Raw genomic sequence first — 19,253 nt, 5'->3', positions numbered from 1 at the left:
TATTTTGATGGGGATTCCACTGAATCTACAGTTTGCTTTAGGTAATGTGTACATTTTAACAATGCTAATTCTTGCAACTCATGAACATGGACTAGCTTTCCATTTCTTTGTGTCTTATTCAGTTTCTTTCAACATGTCTTGTAGTTTTCACTTCCTTGGATTAAAATCTTCCTAGATATTTTATTTTTTGTTGCAATTGTAAAATGAATTGTTTTCTTAATTTCTCATTATGCTAGTTCATTCTTAGTGTACAGAAATGCAACAGATTTTTGTATGCTTATTTTTATCCTGCAAGTTTATTTCATTCATTTATTATTTTTAATAGTTTTTCTATGGAATCTTTAGTGTTTTCTATATATAAAATCATGTCATCCACAAATACCGAGTTTTACTTCTTCCTTTCCAATTTGGACTTTTATTTCTTTTTCTTATGTAATTGCTCTAGCTAGAATTTCACCACCATGTTGAGTAAGAGTAGCAAGAATGGGTATCCTTGTCTTGGTCCCAATCTGAGAGGAAAACCCTTCAGTTTTTCACTACTGAGTATGTTAGCTGTGGGTCTGTCATATACGGCTTTTATCATACTGATGTATGCTCCTTCTGGCTCATTTTATTTTACTTTAATGATAAATAGGTGTTGACTCTTGTCAAATGCTTTTTTCTTGCATCTATTGATACAATAATCATGATTTTTATCCTTCATTTTTATTAAAGTTTTGTATTATGTTGATTGATTTATAGATATTAAACTGTCCTTATATCCCCGGAGTAAATCCTATTTGACCATGGTGTATGATCCTTTCAACGTATTGCTGTATTCATTTGCTAATGTTTTGTCTAGATGTTTTGCATCTAAGTTCATCAGACATACTGGCCTGTAATTTTGTGTTGTCCTTGTCTGATTTTGGTATTAGAGTAATGTTGGCTCATAAAAAGAGTTATGAAGTGCTCCCTTTTCTTCTAGTGTTTGGAAGAGTTTGAGAAGAATTGGTACTAATTCTTTAAATGTTTGATAGAATTCACCAATTAAGTTGTTTTGTACTGGATGCTGTTTCTTAGGAGGTTTTTGATTACTGTTTCCATCTCCTTACTAGTGAGTGATCTATTCATTTGCATGATTCAGTCTTGGAAAAATGTATGATTCTAAGAATTGATCCATTTCTTATAGGTTGCCCAATTTGTTGTTTTTTTTATATAAATTTATTTATTTTAGTTGGGGGCTAATTACTTTACAATATTGTAATAGTTTTTGCCATACATTGACATGAATCAGCCATGGGTTTACATGTGTTCCCCTTCCTGGACCCCCCACCCACCTCCCTCCCCATCCCATCCCTCTGGGTCATCCCATTGCCCCGGCCCTGAGCATTTGTCTCATGCATCGAACATGGAATGGTGTTCTGTTTCACATATGATAATATACATGTTTCAATGCTATTCTCCCAGAACGTCCCACCCTCACCTTCTCCCTCAGAGTCCATAAAATTGTTCTACGCATCTGTGTCTCTTATTCTGTCTCGCATATAGGGTTATCATTACCATCTTTCAAATTCCATATATATGCATTAGTATACTGTATTGGTGTTTTTCTTTCTGGCTTACTTCACTCTGTATAATGGGCTCCAGTTTCATCCATCTCAGTAGAACCGATTTAAATGTACTTTTTTAATGGTTGAGTAATATTCCATTGTGTATATGTACCACGGCTTCCTTATCCATTCGTCTGCTGATGGACATCTAGGTTGCTTCCATGTCCTGGCTATTGTAAACAGTGCTGCGATGAACATTGGGGTACACGTGTCTCTTTCAATTCTGGTTTCTTCACTGTGTATGCCCAGCAGTGGGATTGCTGGGTCATATGGCAGTTCTATTCCCAGTTTTTTAAGGAATCTCCACACTGTTCTCCATAGTGGCTGTACTAGTTTGCATTCCCACCAACAGTGTAAGAGGGTTCCCTTTTCTCCACACCCTCTCCAGCATTTATTGCTTGTAGACTTTTGGATAGCAGCCATTCTGACGGGTGTGAAATGATACCTCATTGTGGTTTTGATTTGCATTTCTCTAATAATGAGTGATGTTGAGCATCTTTTCATGTGTTTGTTAGCCATCTGTATGTCTTCTTTGGAGAAATGTCTGTTTAGTTCTTTGGCCCATTTTTTGATTGCGTTGTTTATTTTTCTGGAATTCAGCTGCAGAAGTTGCTTGTATATTTTTGAGATTAATTGTTTGTCTGTTGCTTCGTTTGCTATTATTTTCTCCCATTCTGAAGGCTGTCTTTTCACCTTGCTTATAGTTTCCTTTCTTGTGCAAAAGCTTTTAATTTTAATTAGGTCCCATTTGTTTATTTTTGCTTTTATTTCCAATATTCTGGGAGGTGGGTCATGGAGGATCCTGCTGTGATTTATGTCGGAGAGTGTTATGCCTATGTTTTCCTGTAGGAGTTTTATAGTTTCTGGTCTTACATTTAGATCTTTAATCCATTTTGAGTTTATTTTTGTGTATGGTGTTAGGAAGTGTTCTAGTTTCATTCTTTTACAAGTGGTTGACCAGTTTTCCCAGCACCACTTGTTAAAGAGATTGTCTTTTCTCCATTGTATATTCTTGCCTCCTTTGTCAAAGATAAGGTGTCCATAGGTACGTGGGTTTATCTCTGGGCTTTCTATTTTGTTCCATTGATCTATATTTCTATCTTTGTGCCAGTACCATACTGTCTTGATGACTGTGGCTTTGTAGTAGAGCCTGAAGTCAGGCAGGTTGATTCCTCCAGTTCCATTCTTCTTCCTCAAGATTGCTTTGGCTATTTGAGGTTTCTTATATTTCCATACAAATTGAGAGATGATTTGTTCTAGTTCTGTGAAAAATACCATTGGTAGCTTTATAGGGATGGCATTGAATCTATAGATTGCTTTGGGTAGTATACTCATTTTCACTATATTAATTCTTCCAATCCATGAACACGGTATATTTCTCCATCTGTTTGTGTCCTCTTTGATTTCTTTCATCAGTGTTTTATAGTTTTCTATATATAGGTCTTTTGTTTTGTTTAGGTAGATATATTCCTAAGTATTTTATTCTTTTTGTTGCAATGGTGAATGGTATTGTTTCCTTAATTTCTCTTTCTGTTTTCTCATTATTAGGTTGCCCAATTTTTTGATCTATAACTGTTTAGTCTTCTCTTACAATCCTTTATATTCTGATATTGTTTGCAATTTCTCCTTGTTTCTGATTTTATAAGTGAGTCTAGTTAAAGGTTTGCCAATTTTGTTTTCTCCTCCAAGAACTATTTCTTAGTTTCATTAACTTTTTCTATCACCTTTTTAGTTTCTACTTCATTTATTTCTGCTCTGATTTTTATTTTCTCCCTTATACTGATGTTAGATTTTCTCCCCCCACCCCACCCAGTTCCTTTAGGTATAAGGTTAGACTTTTGATTTGAGATATTTCTTATTTCTTGAGGGAGACCTTATTGCTATATACCTCCTTCTAAGTGTGGCTTTTGCTATATCCTATAGATTTTTATATGTTGTATTTTCATTTTTATTTGTGGTCAGGTATTTTTTGACTTCTGCTTTTGATTTTTTCATTGAGTCAACAGCTGTTCGGTAGCATGTTGTTTAATCTCCACGTATTGTGATTTTTCCAGTTTTCTTCTTGTATCAATAGTTAATCACGGCACAGTGGTGAAAAATATGCCTAATATGATTTCAATATTTAAATTTATTGAGACTTGCTTTGTGTTTCAACATATATTCTTAATAATGGTCCATGTGCCTTAAAGAAGAATATCAATTTTTATTTATTCCTTTATGATTTGGGTGACTTATTTCTTTTCCTTGTCTAATTGCTCTGGCTGGGACTTCCATTACTATGTTGGATAAAAGTAGAAATGGTGGCTGTCTGTATCTTGTCCCTGATCTTAGAGGAAAAGTTTTCAGTTTTTCACCATTGAGTATGTTACCTGTGGTCTTGTCATGCTGACTGATTTGTGGGTGATAGCAATTTCTCCATATCTTCCAGGTTGTCCATTTTGTTGTGTTTAATTGTATATAGTAGTCTCATGATTCTTTGTATTTTTGTAGTATCAATTAAAACATCTCCTCTTTCATTTATAATTTTATTTATTTAAATCCTCTTTTTCTTAATGAGTTTAGTTAAAGGCTTACTCATCTTGTTTATCTTTTCAAAGATAAACCCAAGCTTCCTTCTAAGAGGGAAGCTCAGAGTGCTCAATCTCTACTTGAAGAAAGTGGAAAGAGCTTAAAGAAACAACCACTTCAAATAATTTTTAAAAAAATCAAAACTACAATGAGATATCACCTTAACAGTGGTCAGAATGGCCATCATCAAAAAATCTACAAACAATAAATGCTGGAGAGGGTGTGGAGAAAAGTGAGCCCTCTTGCACTCTTGGTGGGAATGTAAATTGATACAGCCTCTATGAAAGACAACACGGAGATTCCTTAAAAAAACTAGGCATAAAACTACCATATGACCCAACAATCCCACTACTGAGGAAATCATAATTGAAAAAGACACACGTATCTCAATGTTCACTGCAGCATTATTTATAATAGCTGGGACATGGAAGCAACCTACATGTCATCGACAGATGAATGGATAAAGCAGCTGTGGTACTTATGCACAATGGAATATTACTCAGCCATAAAAGGAATGCATTTGAATCAGTTCTAATAGGGTGGATGAACCCAGAGCCTATTATATAGAGTGAAGTAAGTAAGAAAGAGAAAAGTAAATGCCATATAGTAATGCATATATATGGAATATAGAAAGATGGTACCGATGAATCTATTTGCAGGGCAGTAATGGAGATGCAGACATAGAGAACAGACTTGTGGACATGGTGTGGGGTGGGGGGAGAAGAGGGTGGAATGAATGGATAGAGTACCATGGAAACATATACACTACTATATGTAAAATAGATAGCCAGTGGGAAAATTTGCTATATGATAAGGGAACTCAAGCTGGGGCTCTGTGACAATCTAGAGGGATGGGATGAGGTGGGTGGGAGGGTACACAGGTATACCCATGGCTGATTCATGTTGATATATGGCAGAAACTAACAAACTATTGTAAAGCAATTATCACTCAATTAAACAAAAAAAAAAACAAAACAAAGAACTAAGCCTGTAGTGGAAAGAAGGCGAAAATAAAGACCAGAGTGGAAAAGAAAAATGAAATGGAGACTAAAGGGACAATAGAAAACAACAGCGAAATGAAGACCTGGTTCTTTCCATTGGTTGTTTGGCAGCATGTCATTGAATCTCTATATATTTGTGAATTTCCAATTTTCTTCTTATAATTGATTTCTAGTTTCACACTACTGTGGTCAGCAAAGATGCTTGATAGGATTTTAATCTTAAATTTCAAGATTTGTACTGTGGCTTAAGACGTGATTTATTCTGGAGAATGTTCTATGTATACTTAAGAAGAATGTGTATTCTGTTGCTTTCCATCAGATCTAGAGGGTCATTTAAGTCCAAAGTTTGTTTACTGGTTTTCTGTCTGTATGATCTCTCCAGTGATGAAAGTGGAGTACTGAAATCCCCAATTATTCTTTTGCTGTCTATGCCTCCCTTAAAGTCTGTTAATACCTGCTTTATATACTTTATATATATATATATATAGGTTCTCCTAAGTTAGGTGCCTAAATATTTACAAATGTTATTTCCTCTTGTTGGATTGACCCCTTTATTATTATACAGTGATTTGTCTCTTACTATAGTCTTTTGCCTGATACAATTATAGCTATCTCAGCTTTCTTTTGTTTTTCATTTGCATGGAATATCTTTTTCCATTCTTTATTTTCTGTATCCTTATGTGAGAAGTTGGTCAGGCCACATATAGTAGGGTGTGTTTTTTTTTCCAATTCATTCAGCTGTTGTATGTTTTGATTGGAGAATTTATTTGTTTACATTTAAAGTAATTATTGATAAGTATGGACTTACTGCCATTTTGTAAATCGTTTTCTTGCTGTTTCATAATTCCCTTGTTGCCTTTTTTTCTCTTACTCCCTTCCTTTGGGATTTGATGATTTTTTGATAGTAGTATGCTTAGATTCCTTTTTGTTTATCTTGTTGCGTTATCTACCATAGGTTTTTGCTATATGGTTACTATTAGGCTTATGTAAAATATCTTTTATTTGTAAGTCTATTTTAAGCTGATAACAACTTAAGTTCAAACACATTCCAAAGCTCCACCTTCTGACTCCACTATGTTTACCGTTTTTGATGCTGTAATTTGCATCTTTTTAATTGGCGTATTTACTAACAAATTACTGTACTTACAGTTATTTTTACTACTTTAACCTACTTCACACTACATTTATAAGTGGTTAATCCACCACCTTTACAACATTAGATTATTCTAAATTTAACTATGTATTTACCTTTACCAGTAGGTTTACAATTTCATATACTTTCCTGCTAGCATGCTTTCATTTCAGGTTAAAGAAGTCCCCTTAAGCTTTCTTGTAAGGCCAGTCTAGTGGTGCTCAACTCCTTCAGCTTTTGTGTGACTGGAAAATTCTTCATCTTTCCTTTATAACCCTGAAGGACAACTCTTGAGTAAAGTATTCTTGGTAGACAGTTTTTTCTCTTCAGCACTTGAAACGCATCATGTCACTCCTTTTAAGCCTGCAAAGTTTCTGCTAAAAAATCTGTGTGTGCCTGCTAAGTCGCTTCAGTAGTATCTGACTCTTTGCAACCCAATGGACTGTAGCCCTCCAGGCTCCTCTGTCCATGGGGATTCTCCAGGTAAGAATACTGAAGTGGGTTGCCATGCCCCCCTCCAGGGGATCTTCCTGACCCAGGGATTGAACCCGTGTCTCTGTGGTTCCTGCAGTGCAGGAGGAGTTCTTGCCACTGAGCCACTGGGGAAGCCCACTAAAAATCCACTGTTGGTCTTACAGAAGTTCCCTTATATATAAAAAGGTGTTTTTCGTGCTTTTAAGATTTCCTTCTTGTTTTTAATAATTTTTGACAATGTAATTAATGTGTTTTTTGTGGGTGAGTCTCTTTGGATTCATCTTTACTGGAACTCTCTGGGTGTCCTGGATTTGGACGTCTGTTTCCCAGGTTTGGGACATTTTCAGCTATTAATTATCTCTTCAGATAGATTTCTGTCCTTTTCTTTTTTCTGTCTCTGGGATTCTTATAATGTGAATAGTATTCTGCTTGATGTTGTCCTGTAAGTCCCTTAAGCTAGCTGTACTCTTTTTCTTTCTGTTCCTCTTTTGGATGGGTTCCATTGTCCGATCTTCAAGTTCCCTCATCCTTTCTTCTACTGCTGTTGACAGTTTCTAATGAAATTTTCAATTCAGTTATTGTATTCTTCTGGCTTCTAACTTCTGTTTGGTACTTTCTTATATTCTGTCAAATTCTCACTTTGGACATGCACTGTTCTCCTGACCTTGGTAAGCACCTTCATGACCGTTACTGTGAACATTTTTTTTCCAGGTAAACCACTTATCACTGTTTCATTAACGGTTTTTTTTTTTTAAGTTTTGTCTTTTAGGTATAAAGAGCTTGATTAATACATGCCTCTGGGATCTTTGTCATTTTACAAAGCAAGTTCACCCTATCAGCGTTCACGTCATTTCTTTTTCTAAGTATTGTAGTAATAACTTTATCCTTATGAAGAATGATGTTGGGTCTATATACATTTCTAATTTATCAACTATTGCAAAAATTGGAATTTACTTTCCAAGAATATAACTATTTTCTAAGGATGTTTCCAAGAATGTTCCAAGTTTTAACTCCCTCCACCACAAGGTTAGTGACCAATTAAAATTCAATCAATACTTTTAATTCTAATATTTTGTCATCAAGCCCAGGCCTGTTATGCCTTCAATAATACTTCATCTTCTCTAGATTGATACCCAAATAGCAGTGTTAACAAAGCTAAGGATGTAAACTTCTATCTGTATTGTATGTACATAATAGTTATAATACTCAGACCACTATTTCTGTGTATGTATTTTATATATATATATGTATATATATATATGTGTATATATATATATGTATGATATAATTAAAAGACTAAGAATACAGCCATGAGAAACTGTTTTTTTCCCCTCAATCTATTTGGCTCTTTGGCCTTTTATTTTGTCCCCCCAAAATTAGATTAAACTTAACAAAAGTCCTTTGTTTCCTTCTCTTTGAATGTTTAAAAATTAGTTTTTTAATCTCCGGAATATCCAGAGTTATTGTAAGAAGAAAGTCCTTTTTATTTATTTAGACTTTTTAGGTTAAGAAGTTATTTTTACAAACACTATTTAATAATTTTTAAAAACACAAGCACCATATTCTTGCATATGACAAACTTATCAAAAACTTACTAAGTTTAATTAAGTTAAACTCACTAAATCTGTAGTAAGTATTATGGGATAAATAAGGAATTTATTTATTTATTTATTACAGGAAAATATCAGTAAGTGTTAAGATAGTTAACCAAGTTATAGGCATATTAATACTTATAGGAATGACAGGAAGGGCAGTTTAGTCTTATGCTGGAAGGGCGAGGGATGGTTAGAGAAGACTTCTAGAAGGAAGAAAACCTATGCTGCTACCTGAAGAATAGGTATTATAGAGTTAGGCTGGGAAGAACATTCTAGGCAAAGGAAATGGCATGAACAAAGGACTCAGAAGCTAGTGAGAGAACTGGATGTGTGTGATAACAATAATTAAGGTGGGTGAGTGGAATAGAGTGAATCTTTGTATCCTCCTCAAATTCATATATTGAAATCCTAACTCTCAGTAGGATGGTATTAGGAGTTGGGGCCTTGGGGAAGTAATTAGGCCATGAGGGAAGAGTCCTCATGAATGCGATTTAGTGCCCTTACAAAAAAGACTCCACCTGTCACTATGTGAGGATACAGAAAGGACTCAGTGCTGTACAACCAGGAAGAGTGCTCTCATCAGTATCTGACCATGCTGTCCCCTACTCTCAGACTTCCAGCCTCTAGAACTGTGAGAAATAAATTTATGTTGTTTATAAGCCACTCAATGTGTGGTACTTTGTTATAACAGCCCAAATTAGAACAGTGGGAGATGCTGCTAAATAGACAGTTAGTGGAGACAACTTATTTAGGCCCTGGAAAATTGTATTAAAGAATTGAGTCTTTATCCATAGAAAAAATGAGATACCACTGAAGTTTTAAGCAGAGGAATAACATACTAAAACTCGTGTTTTCAAAAGATGTCTCTGAACTGCAATGTGGAAAACTGAAGAGGTACAAAGAACCCAGTTAGAATGTTGTAATATGAGAGGTGAATTAGGATGGTTGCAATGATGATGAAAAAGACAGGTTATAGTCTTTAAATGTATAGTGACTTACAGAGAATATAATGAGACAGTAACCTTTTAATACTAAAATATATATTTTCCTAGAAATTTAATTATCTAAAGAATAATTTTTTAAAATGGGACATATCTGGATAAAAACTAAATCTGAGTCTCAATTAACACCAGAATTTTGATATTCCATGTTAAACTTGATCACACTAGCTGCTGCGGTTGTTCAGTCACTAAGTCGTGTCTGACTCGTTGTGACCCCATGGACTGCAGCATGCCAGGCTCCTTTGTCCTCTACTGTCTCCAGGAGTTTGCTCAAATTCATGGAGTCACTGATGCTAGCCAGCTATCTCATCCTCTGTCACCTTCTTCTCCTTTTGTTTTCATCCTTTCTCAGCATTAGGGTCTTTTCCAAGTAGTCGGCTCTTTGCATCAGGTAGCCAAAGTACTGGAGCATCAGCTTCAGCAACAGTCTTTCCAATGAATATTCAGGGTTGATTTCCTTCAGGATTGACTGGTTTGATCTCCTTGTAATCCAGGGGACTCTCCATAGAGTCTTCTCCAGCACCACAATTCAAAAGCACCAATTCTGAGGTGTTCAGCCTCCTTTATGGTTGAACTCTCACATCTGTACATGACTACTGGAAAAATCATAGCTTTGACAGACCTTTGTTGGCAAAGTGATGTCTCTGCTTTTTAATATGCTGTCTAGGTTTGTCATGGCTTTCCTTCCAAGGAGCAAGCGTCCTTTAACTTTATGACTACAGTCACCGTCTGCAGTGATTTTGGAGTCCAAGAAAATAAAACCTGTCACACTAGCCATGGATATAAATTAGCATGAATAATACAATTTTGTTTCCCTTAAAAAGAAATTTTCATTAAGTATTAAATACATAGAAGCTTATAATGTATGTATAAAATGTAGATAATAATGGAAAAAAGCTACCTAGGTACTTCAATCTAGTTTAAGAAACAGGTTATTACTATATTTTCAAAGACTACTATGTACCTTATCATGATCTCAAGTCCCATTTTTCCTTAGATAACTATTTTCTTGAATTTAAAAATCATTCTCTTATTTATTTTTGTAAGAAATAAGAAATAATTAAGATGTAATTCACATATTATCTAACTTAATCATAGAGTAAAAAAAAATTGTATTTTTGGTATGTTTCACAGAGTTGTGCAATCATCAATGCAATCATTTTTAGAATATATTACTCATCTCCTCTAAAAAAAAAATCACATATCTATTAGCAGTCCACATTTTCTCCTACTCTTAGCCCTGAGCAACCATTAATCTACTTCCTGTCTCCATAGACCTATATATTCTGGACATTTCACATAAATGGAATCATATAGGAATTCCTTCATATATGGAAGAATATATGGCCTTTTGAGGTTGGTTTTTCTTTTACTTAGCATGTTTTTAAGGTTCATCCAAGTTGAGTAATATTTCAGGCATCGTTTACTTTAAAAATACTTCTGCACATAGGAAACATATTGTTCAGAAAGTTGCAGTGTGCAGCCTGTGTCAAAGAATGGGGGGTTATGTGCCCCCCTCCTTAAGGGTGGAATATTTACATGTATTATTTGGAAGTCTTTGGTAAGAGATTTGTCTCCTTTACTTCACTACTAATTTATTCAATTATTCTTTGATATAAGTATAGACTCATGAAAGCTTATTTTATATTTTAAGTTATAATAATCAAATACTACTTTATTTTGTTGCTCAAACTGTTCTATCTTTGGCCATTAGAAGCTTTGTCAGTTGGCTCCTACATTTTTGTGACATTAATCTATAATGTGGGGGAGGGGGTTTGTTTTTTGAGCATTTCCTTACTTTCAAGCACTAGAAGATACTAGGCTCATTTTGTGTATTTCTTCCCCTAGTCCTAGAAACAGCCACTTCTGAGAAAATTCCATTTACTGGCAAATGGTATTAGAAATCAAGAACTGAGCATAAGGTATAGCTGTGGTTGCTGGAGTGTTATTTCTTTTAGATCCTCTCTGTTAATAAAGCAAAGAAATATATGTGCATGCTAACATGCATATATACACACATCTACAAATATTTCCATGTATCTCATTTGTATCTATATTAAACAAAACATGAGTCCATACTGATTTCTCTAACTCTGATTCATTATATCATATGGATCATTCTAGCTTCCTCTCCTTGCTTGTAACTATGTGATTTCCTACTGTATCTGTGAGAAATGTGGTTCCCACCACTCATCCTCCATGTACATAATTGTTCAATTCCAGTAAAGGCTCTAACTTAATGATTCCCAACTTATGATTTTCTGATTTTATGAAGGTGTGATAATGATATATATTCAGCAAAAACCATACTTCAAATTTTGAATTTTGATCTTTCCTGGGCTATAATATACAGTATGATATACTCTCCTAATGCTGGGTAGCAGCAGTGAGCTATAGCTCCCAATCAACATGCAATCATGAAAGTAAAAATGATACACTCACAACATTCTTCACCCCTATAACCCATTCTGCTTTTCACTTTCAGTATAAAGTCAATAAACTACTTGAAATACTCAACACTTTATTATAAAACAGGTTTTGTGTGTTAGATGCTCAGTCATGTCTGGCTCTTTGAGACCACATGGACTGTAGCCCACCAGGTTCCTCTGTCCATGGAATTCTCAGGCAAGAATACTGGAGTGGGTTGCCATTTCCTACTCTAGGGGATCTTCCTGAACCAGGGATTGAACCTGGGTCTCTTGAATTGCAGGCAGATTCTTTACCATCTGAGCCAAGAAGGATGTTAAGTGTCAAACAATGTAAGTGTTCTGAGCCCATTTAAGATAGGCCAGGCTAAGCTATGATATTTGGTAGGTTAGACGTGTTAAATGCATTTTTGACTTATGATAGAATGGGTTTACTGGGAAGTAACCCAGTGTCAAGTCGAGGACCAACTACAAATTCAGTAGTATCAGAACTGTTAATATATACCAACATGGATTACAACATTATCAACAAAAGTGCGTGTGTATAGTTCCATTCACCTTTAGTCTTAAAACACCACTCATGACACCAAAGTTATTTAGGTCAGTGTCTTCTCCCTCCATCCCCTTTAGTAATATTGTTTCCTCTATTTGTAAAATATTTAGATTCTCTTATCAAGAGTTGCATTATTCTATGTCTAAATAACAGTTTTTAAAAATTTTCATATAGCAAGCATTCTTTCTGATATAAAGTTCTGTGAGTTTTGACATATGCATAATGTCATGTTTCCATGTTTCACCAATACAGTATCATATAGCATAGTGTTATAGTCCTAAAAATCTGCTGTGACTCATCCATGCACCTATCCCCTCTTTGCACAATCCCCTGGCAGTCACAATCATTTTATGTCTCTATAATTTCCCTTTTTTAAGAACGTCATAGAGCTGGAATCATATGGCATGCCTTTCTGACTGGCTTCTTCTACTCAGCAATATGCACTTAAGGATCCTCCATGGGTTGTGTTTTCTTTTTTTTTTGGTGGCTTGATAGCTCATTTCTTTTTAATCACTAAATAATATTCTGTTGTATTGATGCACCATAGTTTGCCTATCCATTTATCTACTGAAGTATATCTTGGCTTATTTTAGCTTTTTGCAATTGTGAATAAAGTTCTTAACATTCATATGCATATTTTTTCATCACATAAATTTTCAAATTAATTGGGTAAATAACTAGGAGCTCTTTGTATATTTTTGATTTAGGTTGTTTTTCAGACATTATAATAGAACTATACAGAAGCTCAACAAGGATATAGAAGAACTCAAAAACACCATTAATAACAGGATCTAACTGACATTTACAGAACACTCCACCTGAAAAAATAATCTACAGTTTTCTCCAATACCCATGGAACATTCACCAAGACATATCATATCCTGAACCATAAAAATCAACCCCAGCAAGTTTAAAAAAATACACAGTGTGTTTTCTAACCACAAAAGGATAAAATTAGAAACCAATAATAGGAAGATAACAGAAAAAATCCAGTATACTGGAACCCTAAACCAAGTTTATAAACTTGATAACCAATGGATGAAAGAAGTCTCAAAAGAAATGAAAAAAATATATTAAACTGAGTGAAAGCAAAAGGACAACATACCAAATCAATGCATTTCACCGTAAGCAGTGTTTCTAATAATACATTAGAGAAGAGGTAAAGTATCCCACCTTAGGAACCATATAGAGCAAGATACATCCCCCCAAATCTCACCACCAACTAAATAAAGGGCTACTATAGCAGTTCCTTTTACCTAGTATTTCATTTCCAGCTATTAAGAAAAAACTACAAGGTATACTAAAAGACAAAAAGCACAATTTGAAGATACAGAGCAAACATTAGAACCAGACATAGCAGAGATGTTTAAACTATAAGACAGGAATTTAACAGAAGTATCTGATGGCCCAATAAAGTAGACAGCATGTCAGACCAAATGGGCAATGTAAGCAGGGAGATCAAAATCCTGAAAAAGAAACAAAAAGAAATGCTAGATATAAAAAACAATGAAATAGAAATAAAGAATGCCTATGATGGGCTCCTTAGTAGACTGGAGAACGCAGTAGTCATAGCAAATACCCTCCTCCAAAAACAAAAGAGACAACTCTACACAAGGACATCAATGGTTGGTAAATACTGAAAACAGATTGATTATATTCTCTGCAGTCTAAGATGAAGAAGCTCTAGACAGTCAGCAGAAATAAGACCAGGAACTGACTGTGGCTCAGATCATGAACTCCTTATTGCCAAATTCAGACTTAAATTGAAGAAAGCAGGGAAAACCACTAGATCATCCAGGTATGACCTAAAACAAATCCCTTATGATTATATAGTGAAAGTGATAAATATATTCAAGGGATTAGACCTGGTAGACAGAGTGCCTGAAGAACTATGGATGGAGGTTTGTAATACTGTACAGGAGGCCGTGATCAAAACCATTCCGAAGAAAAAGAAATGAAAAAAGGCAAAATGGTTGTCTGAGGAGGCCTTACAAATAACAGAGAAAAGAAGAGAAGCAAAAGGCAAAGGAGAAAAGGAAAGATATATCCATCAGAAAGCAGAATTCCAAAGAACAGCAAGGAGAGAAAAGAAAGACTTCCTAGGGGATCAATGCAAAAAACAGAGGAAAACAACAGAATGGGAAAGACTAGAGATCTCTTCAAGAAAATTAGAGATACCAAGAGAACATTTCATGCAAAGATGGGCACAATAAAGACAGAAATGGTGTGGACCTAACAGAAGCAGAAGATATTAAGAAGGAGTGGCAAGAACACACAGAAGAACTATATAAAAAAGATCTTAATGACCTAGATAACCATGATGGTGTTATCACTCACTTAGAGCCAGACATCCTCGAGTATGAAGTCAAGTGGGCCTTAGGAAGTATCATTACAAACAAAGCTAGTGGAGGATATGGAATTTCAGCTGAGCTATTTCAAACCCTAAAAGACAATGCTATGAAAGTGCTGCACTAATATGCCACTCAAATTCTACTAAATGCTGGAAAACTCAGCAGTGGCCACAGGACTAGAAAAGGTCAATTTTCATTCCCAAAGGCAGGCCATGCCAAAGAATGTTCAAACTACTGCACAACTACACTCATTTCACATGCTAGCATATTAATGCTGAAAATTCTCCAAGCCAGGCTTCAACAGCACATGAACTGAGAACTTCCAGATGTTCAAGCTGGATTAGAAAAGGCAGAGGAACCGGAGATAAAATTGCCAACATCTGCTGGGTCATAGAAAAAGCAAAAGAGTTCCAGAAAAACATCTACTTCTGCTTCATTGACTATGCTAAAGCCTTTCACGGCGTGGATCACAACAAACTGTGGAAGATTCTTAAAGAGATAGGAATACCAGATCACCTTACTTGCCTCCTGAGAAATCTGTATGCAGGTCAAGGAGCAACAGTTAGAACTGGACATGAAACAATAGACTGGTTCCAAATCAGGAAAGGAGTATGTAAAGGCTGTATGTTGTCACCCTGCTTATTTAACTTATATGCAGAGTACATCACGTGAAATGCTGGTCTGGATGAAACACAAGCTGGAATCAAGATTGCCAGGAGAAATATCAATAACCTCAGATATGCAGATGACACCACCCTTATGGCAGAAAGTGAAGAAGAACTAAAGAGCCTCTTGATGAAAATGAAAGAGGAGAGTGAAAAAGCTAGCTTAACACCTAACATTCACAAAACTAAGATCATGGCATCCAGTTCCATCACTTCATGGCAAACAGATGGGGAAACAATGGAAACAGTGGCAGACTTTATTTACTTGGACTCAAAAATCACTGCAAATGGTGACTGCAGCCATGAAATTAAAAGATGCTTGCTCCTTGGAAGAAAAGCTATGAAAAACCAAGACAGTATATTAAAAAGCAGAGACATTACTTTGCTGACAGAGGTCCATCTAGTCGAAGCTATGCTTTTTCCAGTAGTCATATATGGATGTGAGATTTGGACCATAAGGAAAGCTGAGTGCCAAAGAATCGATGCTTTTGAACTGTGATGCTGGAGAAGACTCTTGAGAGTCCTGTGGACAGCAAGGAGATTTAACCAGTCCATCCTAAAGGAAATCAGTCCAGAATCTTCATTGGATGGACTGATGCTGAAGCTGAAGCACCAATACTTTGGCCACCTGCTGCAAAGAACTGACTCATTAGAAAAGGCCATGATGCTTCAAAAGACTGAAGGGAGGAGGAGAAGGGGACAACAGAAGATGAGATGGTTGGATGGCATCACTGACTTGATGGACATGAGTTTGAGCAACCTCCGGGAGTTGGAGATGGACAGGAAAGCCTGGCATGCTGCAGTCCATGGGGTTGCAAAGAGTCTGACACAACTGAACAACTGAACTAAATTTAAGGAGAAGGAAGAAAGGAACAAAAAAATATTTGTAACAATAATGACTCAAAATTTTCTTAAAGTAACATCAGATGCAAACTACAGATCCAGAAATAGAGAATATCAAGTAGAATAATTGCCAAGAAAGCTACACTTAGGCATAACATTTCAAACTATAGAAAGTTAGTGATTTAAAAAAATCTTAAAAGAAGCCAAAGGGGAAAAAAACACTTGCCTAAAGAGAAACAAAATAAAGGATTACAGTTGATTTCTCCTTAGAAATCATGCCAACAAGAAGAAAGTGGAGTGACACATTTAAAGAGTTGAGAGAAAAAAAAACCAACTCACTCACAATACTATGTGAAATTATGTTTCAAAATTGCAGGACAGGGACTTCCCTGGTGGTCTAGCGGTTAGGAATTCACCTTACAATGCAGGGAACACAAATTTGATCACTGGTGGCTCAGACAATAAAGAATCTGTCTGCAATGCAGGAGACCTAGGATCGATCCTTGGATTGGGATGATCCCCTGGAGAAGGAAATGGCAATCCACTCCAGTATTCTTGCCTGGAAATATTCATGGACAGAGGAGCCTGGCGGGCTCACAAAGTGTTAGACACAACTGAGTGACTAACACTTTCACTGTAAGGGGATTAACATCCCAAAGGCCTCGAAACAACTAAGCTTGAGCACTGCAACTACTGAGCCCACATCCCATGCTACAACTAAGACCTGATGCAGCCAAAAAAAGTACAGGTCAAACAGAAACTGAAGGAAACTGCTGCCAGTAGATTTGCCTTACAAGAATTGTTAAAACAAGTTCTTTAGAAACGTCTGTATCTGTATAAATGAGTCAATCTGCTATACAGCAGAGATTGGCACAACTTTGTAAATCAACCATCCTTCAGTTAAAAAAAAGTTCTTTAGCGAGAAGGGAATCAGAAACTCTACATAAAGGAAGGAAGAGCATCAAAGAAGGAATAAATTAAGGTAAAAACTTAACATGTGAAGTAGTATGATGTTACTTGAAAGTGGACTTGGTTTAGCCGTAAATGTATATTGCAAACTCTAAGGCAATCACTAAAAAAAGGAAAAAAGAAGTTTAATCTATATACTAAGAAAGGAGAAAAAAGGAATCACATTAAAATCTCAGTTACAATCACAAGTGACAGAGAAGAAAAAGACTGGAAGATAAAAACAGGAAAAAAAAAGGACAAAAGATAGAAAACTGTAACATATGGTAGACATTACTCCAATTATACTCAGAATCACTTTGAGCATCAATTAAAAGACAGAAATTGTCAGAGTGGATTAAAAATATGACCCAAGTATATGTTGTGTACAAGAAATTCATTTTAAATATAAAGATATATATAGATTAAAAGTAAATGAAAAATATACTATGCTAACATTAATTAAAAAATGCAGGAGTAGCTATATTAATTTCAGATAGAGCATACTTCAAAGCCAAGAATGTTACCAGGCATAAAGGACATTACATAATGAAAAAGGGATCAATTCTCCAAGAGGATGCAGTTATCTTTAATGTGTGTGCATCCAACAACAGTGTCAAACTATGTAAGGCTAAACTCCAAAACTGCAAAGAGAAATACATGAGTCCACTATTTTAGTTGGACACCTCAAGCTCTGTCTGTCAGAAATGGACAGGTACAACTCAGAGAAAATCAGTAAGGACACAGTTGAACTCAATACCATCATCAATCAACTGGGTATAATTGACACCCAAACGAACTTCATCCCACAACAGCAGAAAACACATTCCCCTCAAACTCACATGGAGCATTCACCATGATAGGCCACAATCTGGGCCATAAAATACACCTTAATAGATTTAAAAGAATAGAAATTGTACAATGTCTACTTTCAGACAACAATGAAATTAAAGTAGAGATTAAACTTCTTCAATAACAAAAAGATAACTGAAAATCCCCAAATGTTAGGAGATTAAATAACACTCCTATAACTAATAAGTGATTAGAGCAAGACTGCAGGATGAAAAGTTAATATACAAAAGCCAATAGCTTTCCTATATATTTGCCAGCAACAAACAACAGAAACTTGAAATTAAAAATAGAATACCATTTATATTAGCACCTGCCATAAAGAAATACTTAGTATAAGTCTAACAAAAGAGGTATAAGTTCTATTTGAGGAAAACTGCAAAACCCTGAATGAAATAAATAAATGAATCAAAGAAGAAACAAATGGACAGATATTCCATGTTCATGGACAGGAAATCTGAATATTGTCAGTTCAGTGATTCTATGCACTCCAAATAAAAATCCCAGCAAGTCATTTTATGGATATCAATAAACTGATTCTAAAGTTTATATGGAGAGACAAAAGTCTATAAGTAGCCAACACAATACTTAAGGAGAACAAAGTTGGAGAGCTGATACTAACTGACTTTGAGACTTATAGATACTATATAGCCACAGTAATTAAGATGGTGTGGTATTGACAAAAGAACAGGTAAATAGATGAATGGACAGAAGAACATAAATACAGTCAATGAATCTTTGACAGAGGAGCAAAGGCAACACATTGGAGCAAAAAAAAAAAAGAGCTTTCCCGCAAATGGTACTAGACATCCATCCATCCACATGTAAAAACTGAATTTAGACACAAGATACAGACTTCTTCCTTGTAAAAATTATCTCAATATGGGTAACAGAACAAATTACTAAACACAAAAACTATAAAACTCCTAGAAGGTTACATAGAAGAAAACATAGATGACTTGGGTGCAATGACTTTTTGGATGTAACTTTTAGATACAAGGGCATAATCCATGGAAAAAATAATTGATAAGCTGGACTCATTAAAATTATTGCTTATCACAATGAGAAAGAATCAAATTTGTAATTTCAAGATGTAGCAACTCCACTTTAAAAAACTTTATTGAAGTATAATTTACATACAATACTCAATTCATTTGCCTATAATTCTGTAAGATCTATTTTTCTGAGGTATTTTACAGTGTTACTATGATGTGAGTAGGTATAGATTATTTTTATTCATCTTGCTAAAGACTTGCTTGGA

The 19,253-nt window shown here is 35.3% G+C and overlaps 1 protein-coding gene across 19 annotated transcripts in view; it reads right to left on the bottom strand.

Annotated features, from left to right (window-relative positions):
• Positions 1-19,253, bottom strand: part of GPHN (gephyrin) — a 525,210-nt gene that overhangs the window by 233,935 nt on the left and 272,022 nt on the right. The window lies entirely within an intron of this gene.

Source organism: Giraffa tippelskirchi, chromosome 7 (genome assembly GCF_054371585.1).
Source record: "Giraffa tippelskirchi isolate mGirTip1 chromosome 7, T2T-mGirTip1v1.2.pri, whole genome shotgun sequence".
Classification (NCBI taxonomy): domain Eukaryota; kingdom Metazoa; phylum Chordata; class Mammalia; order Artiodactyla; family Giraffidae; genus Giraffa; species Giraffa tippelskirchi.
This window is presented reverse-complemented; position numbering and strand designations above follow the sequence as displayed.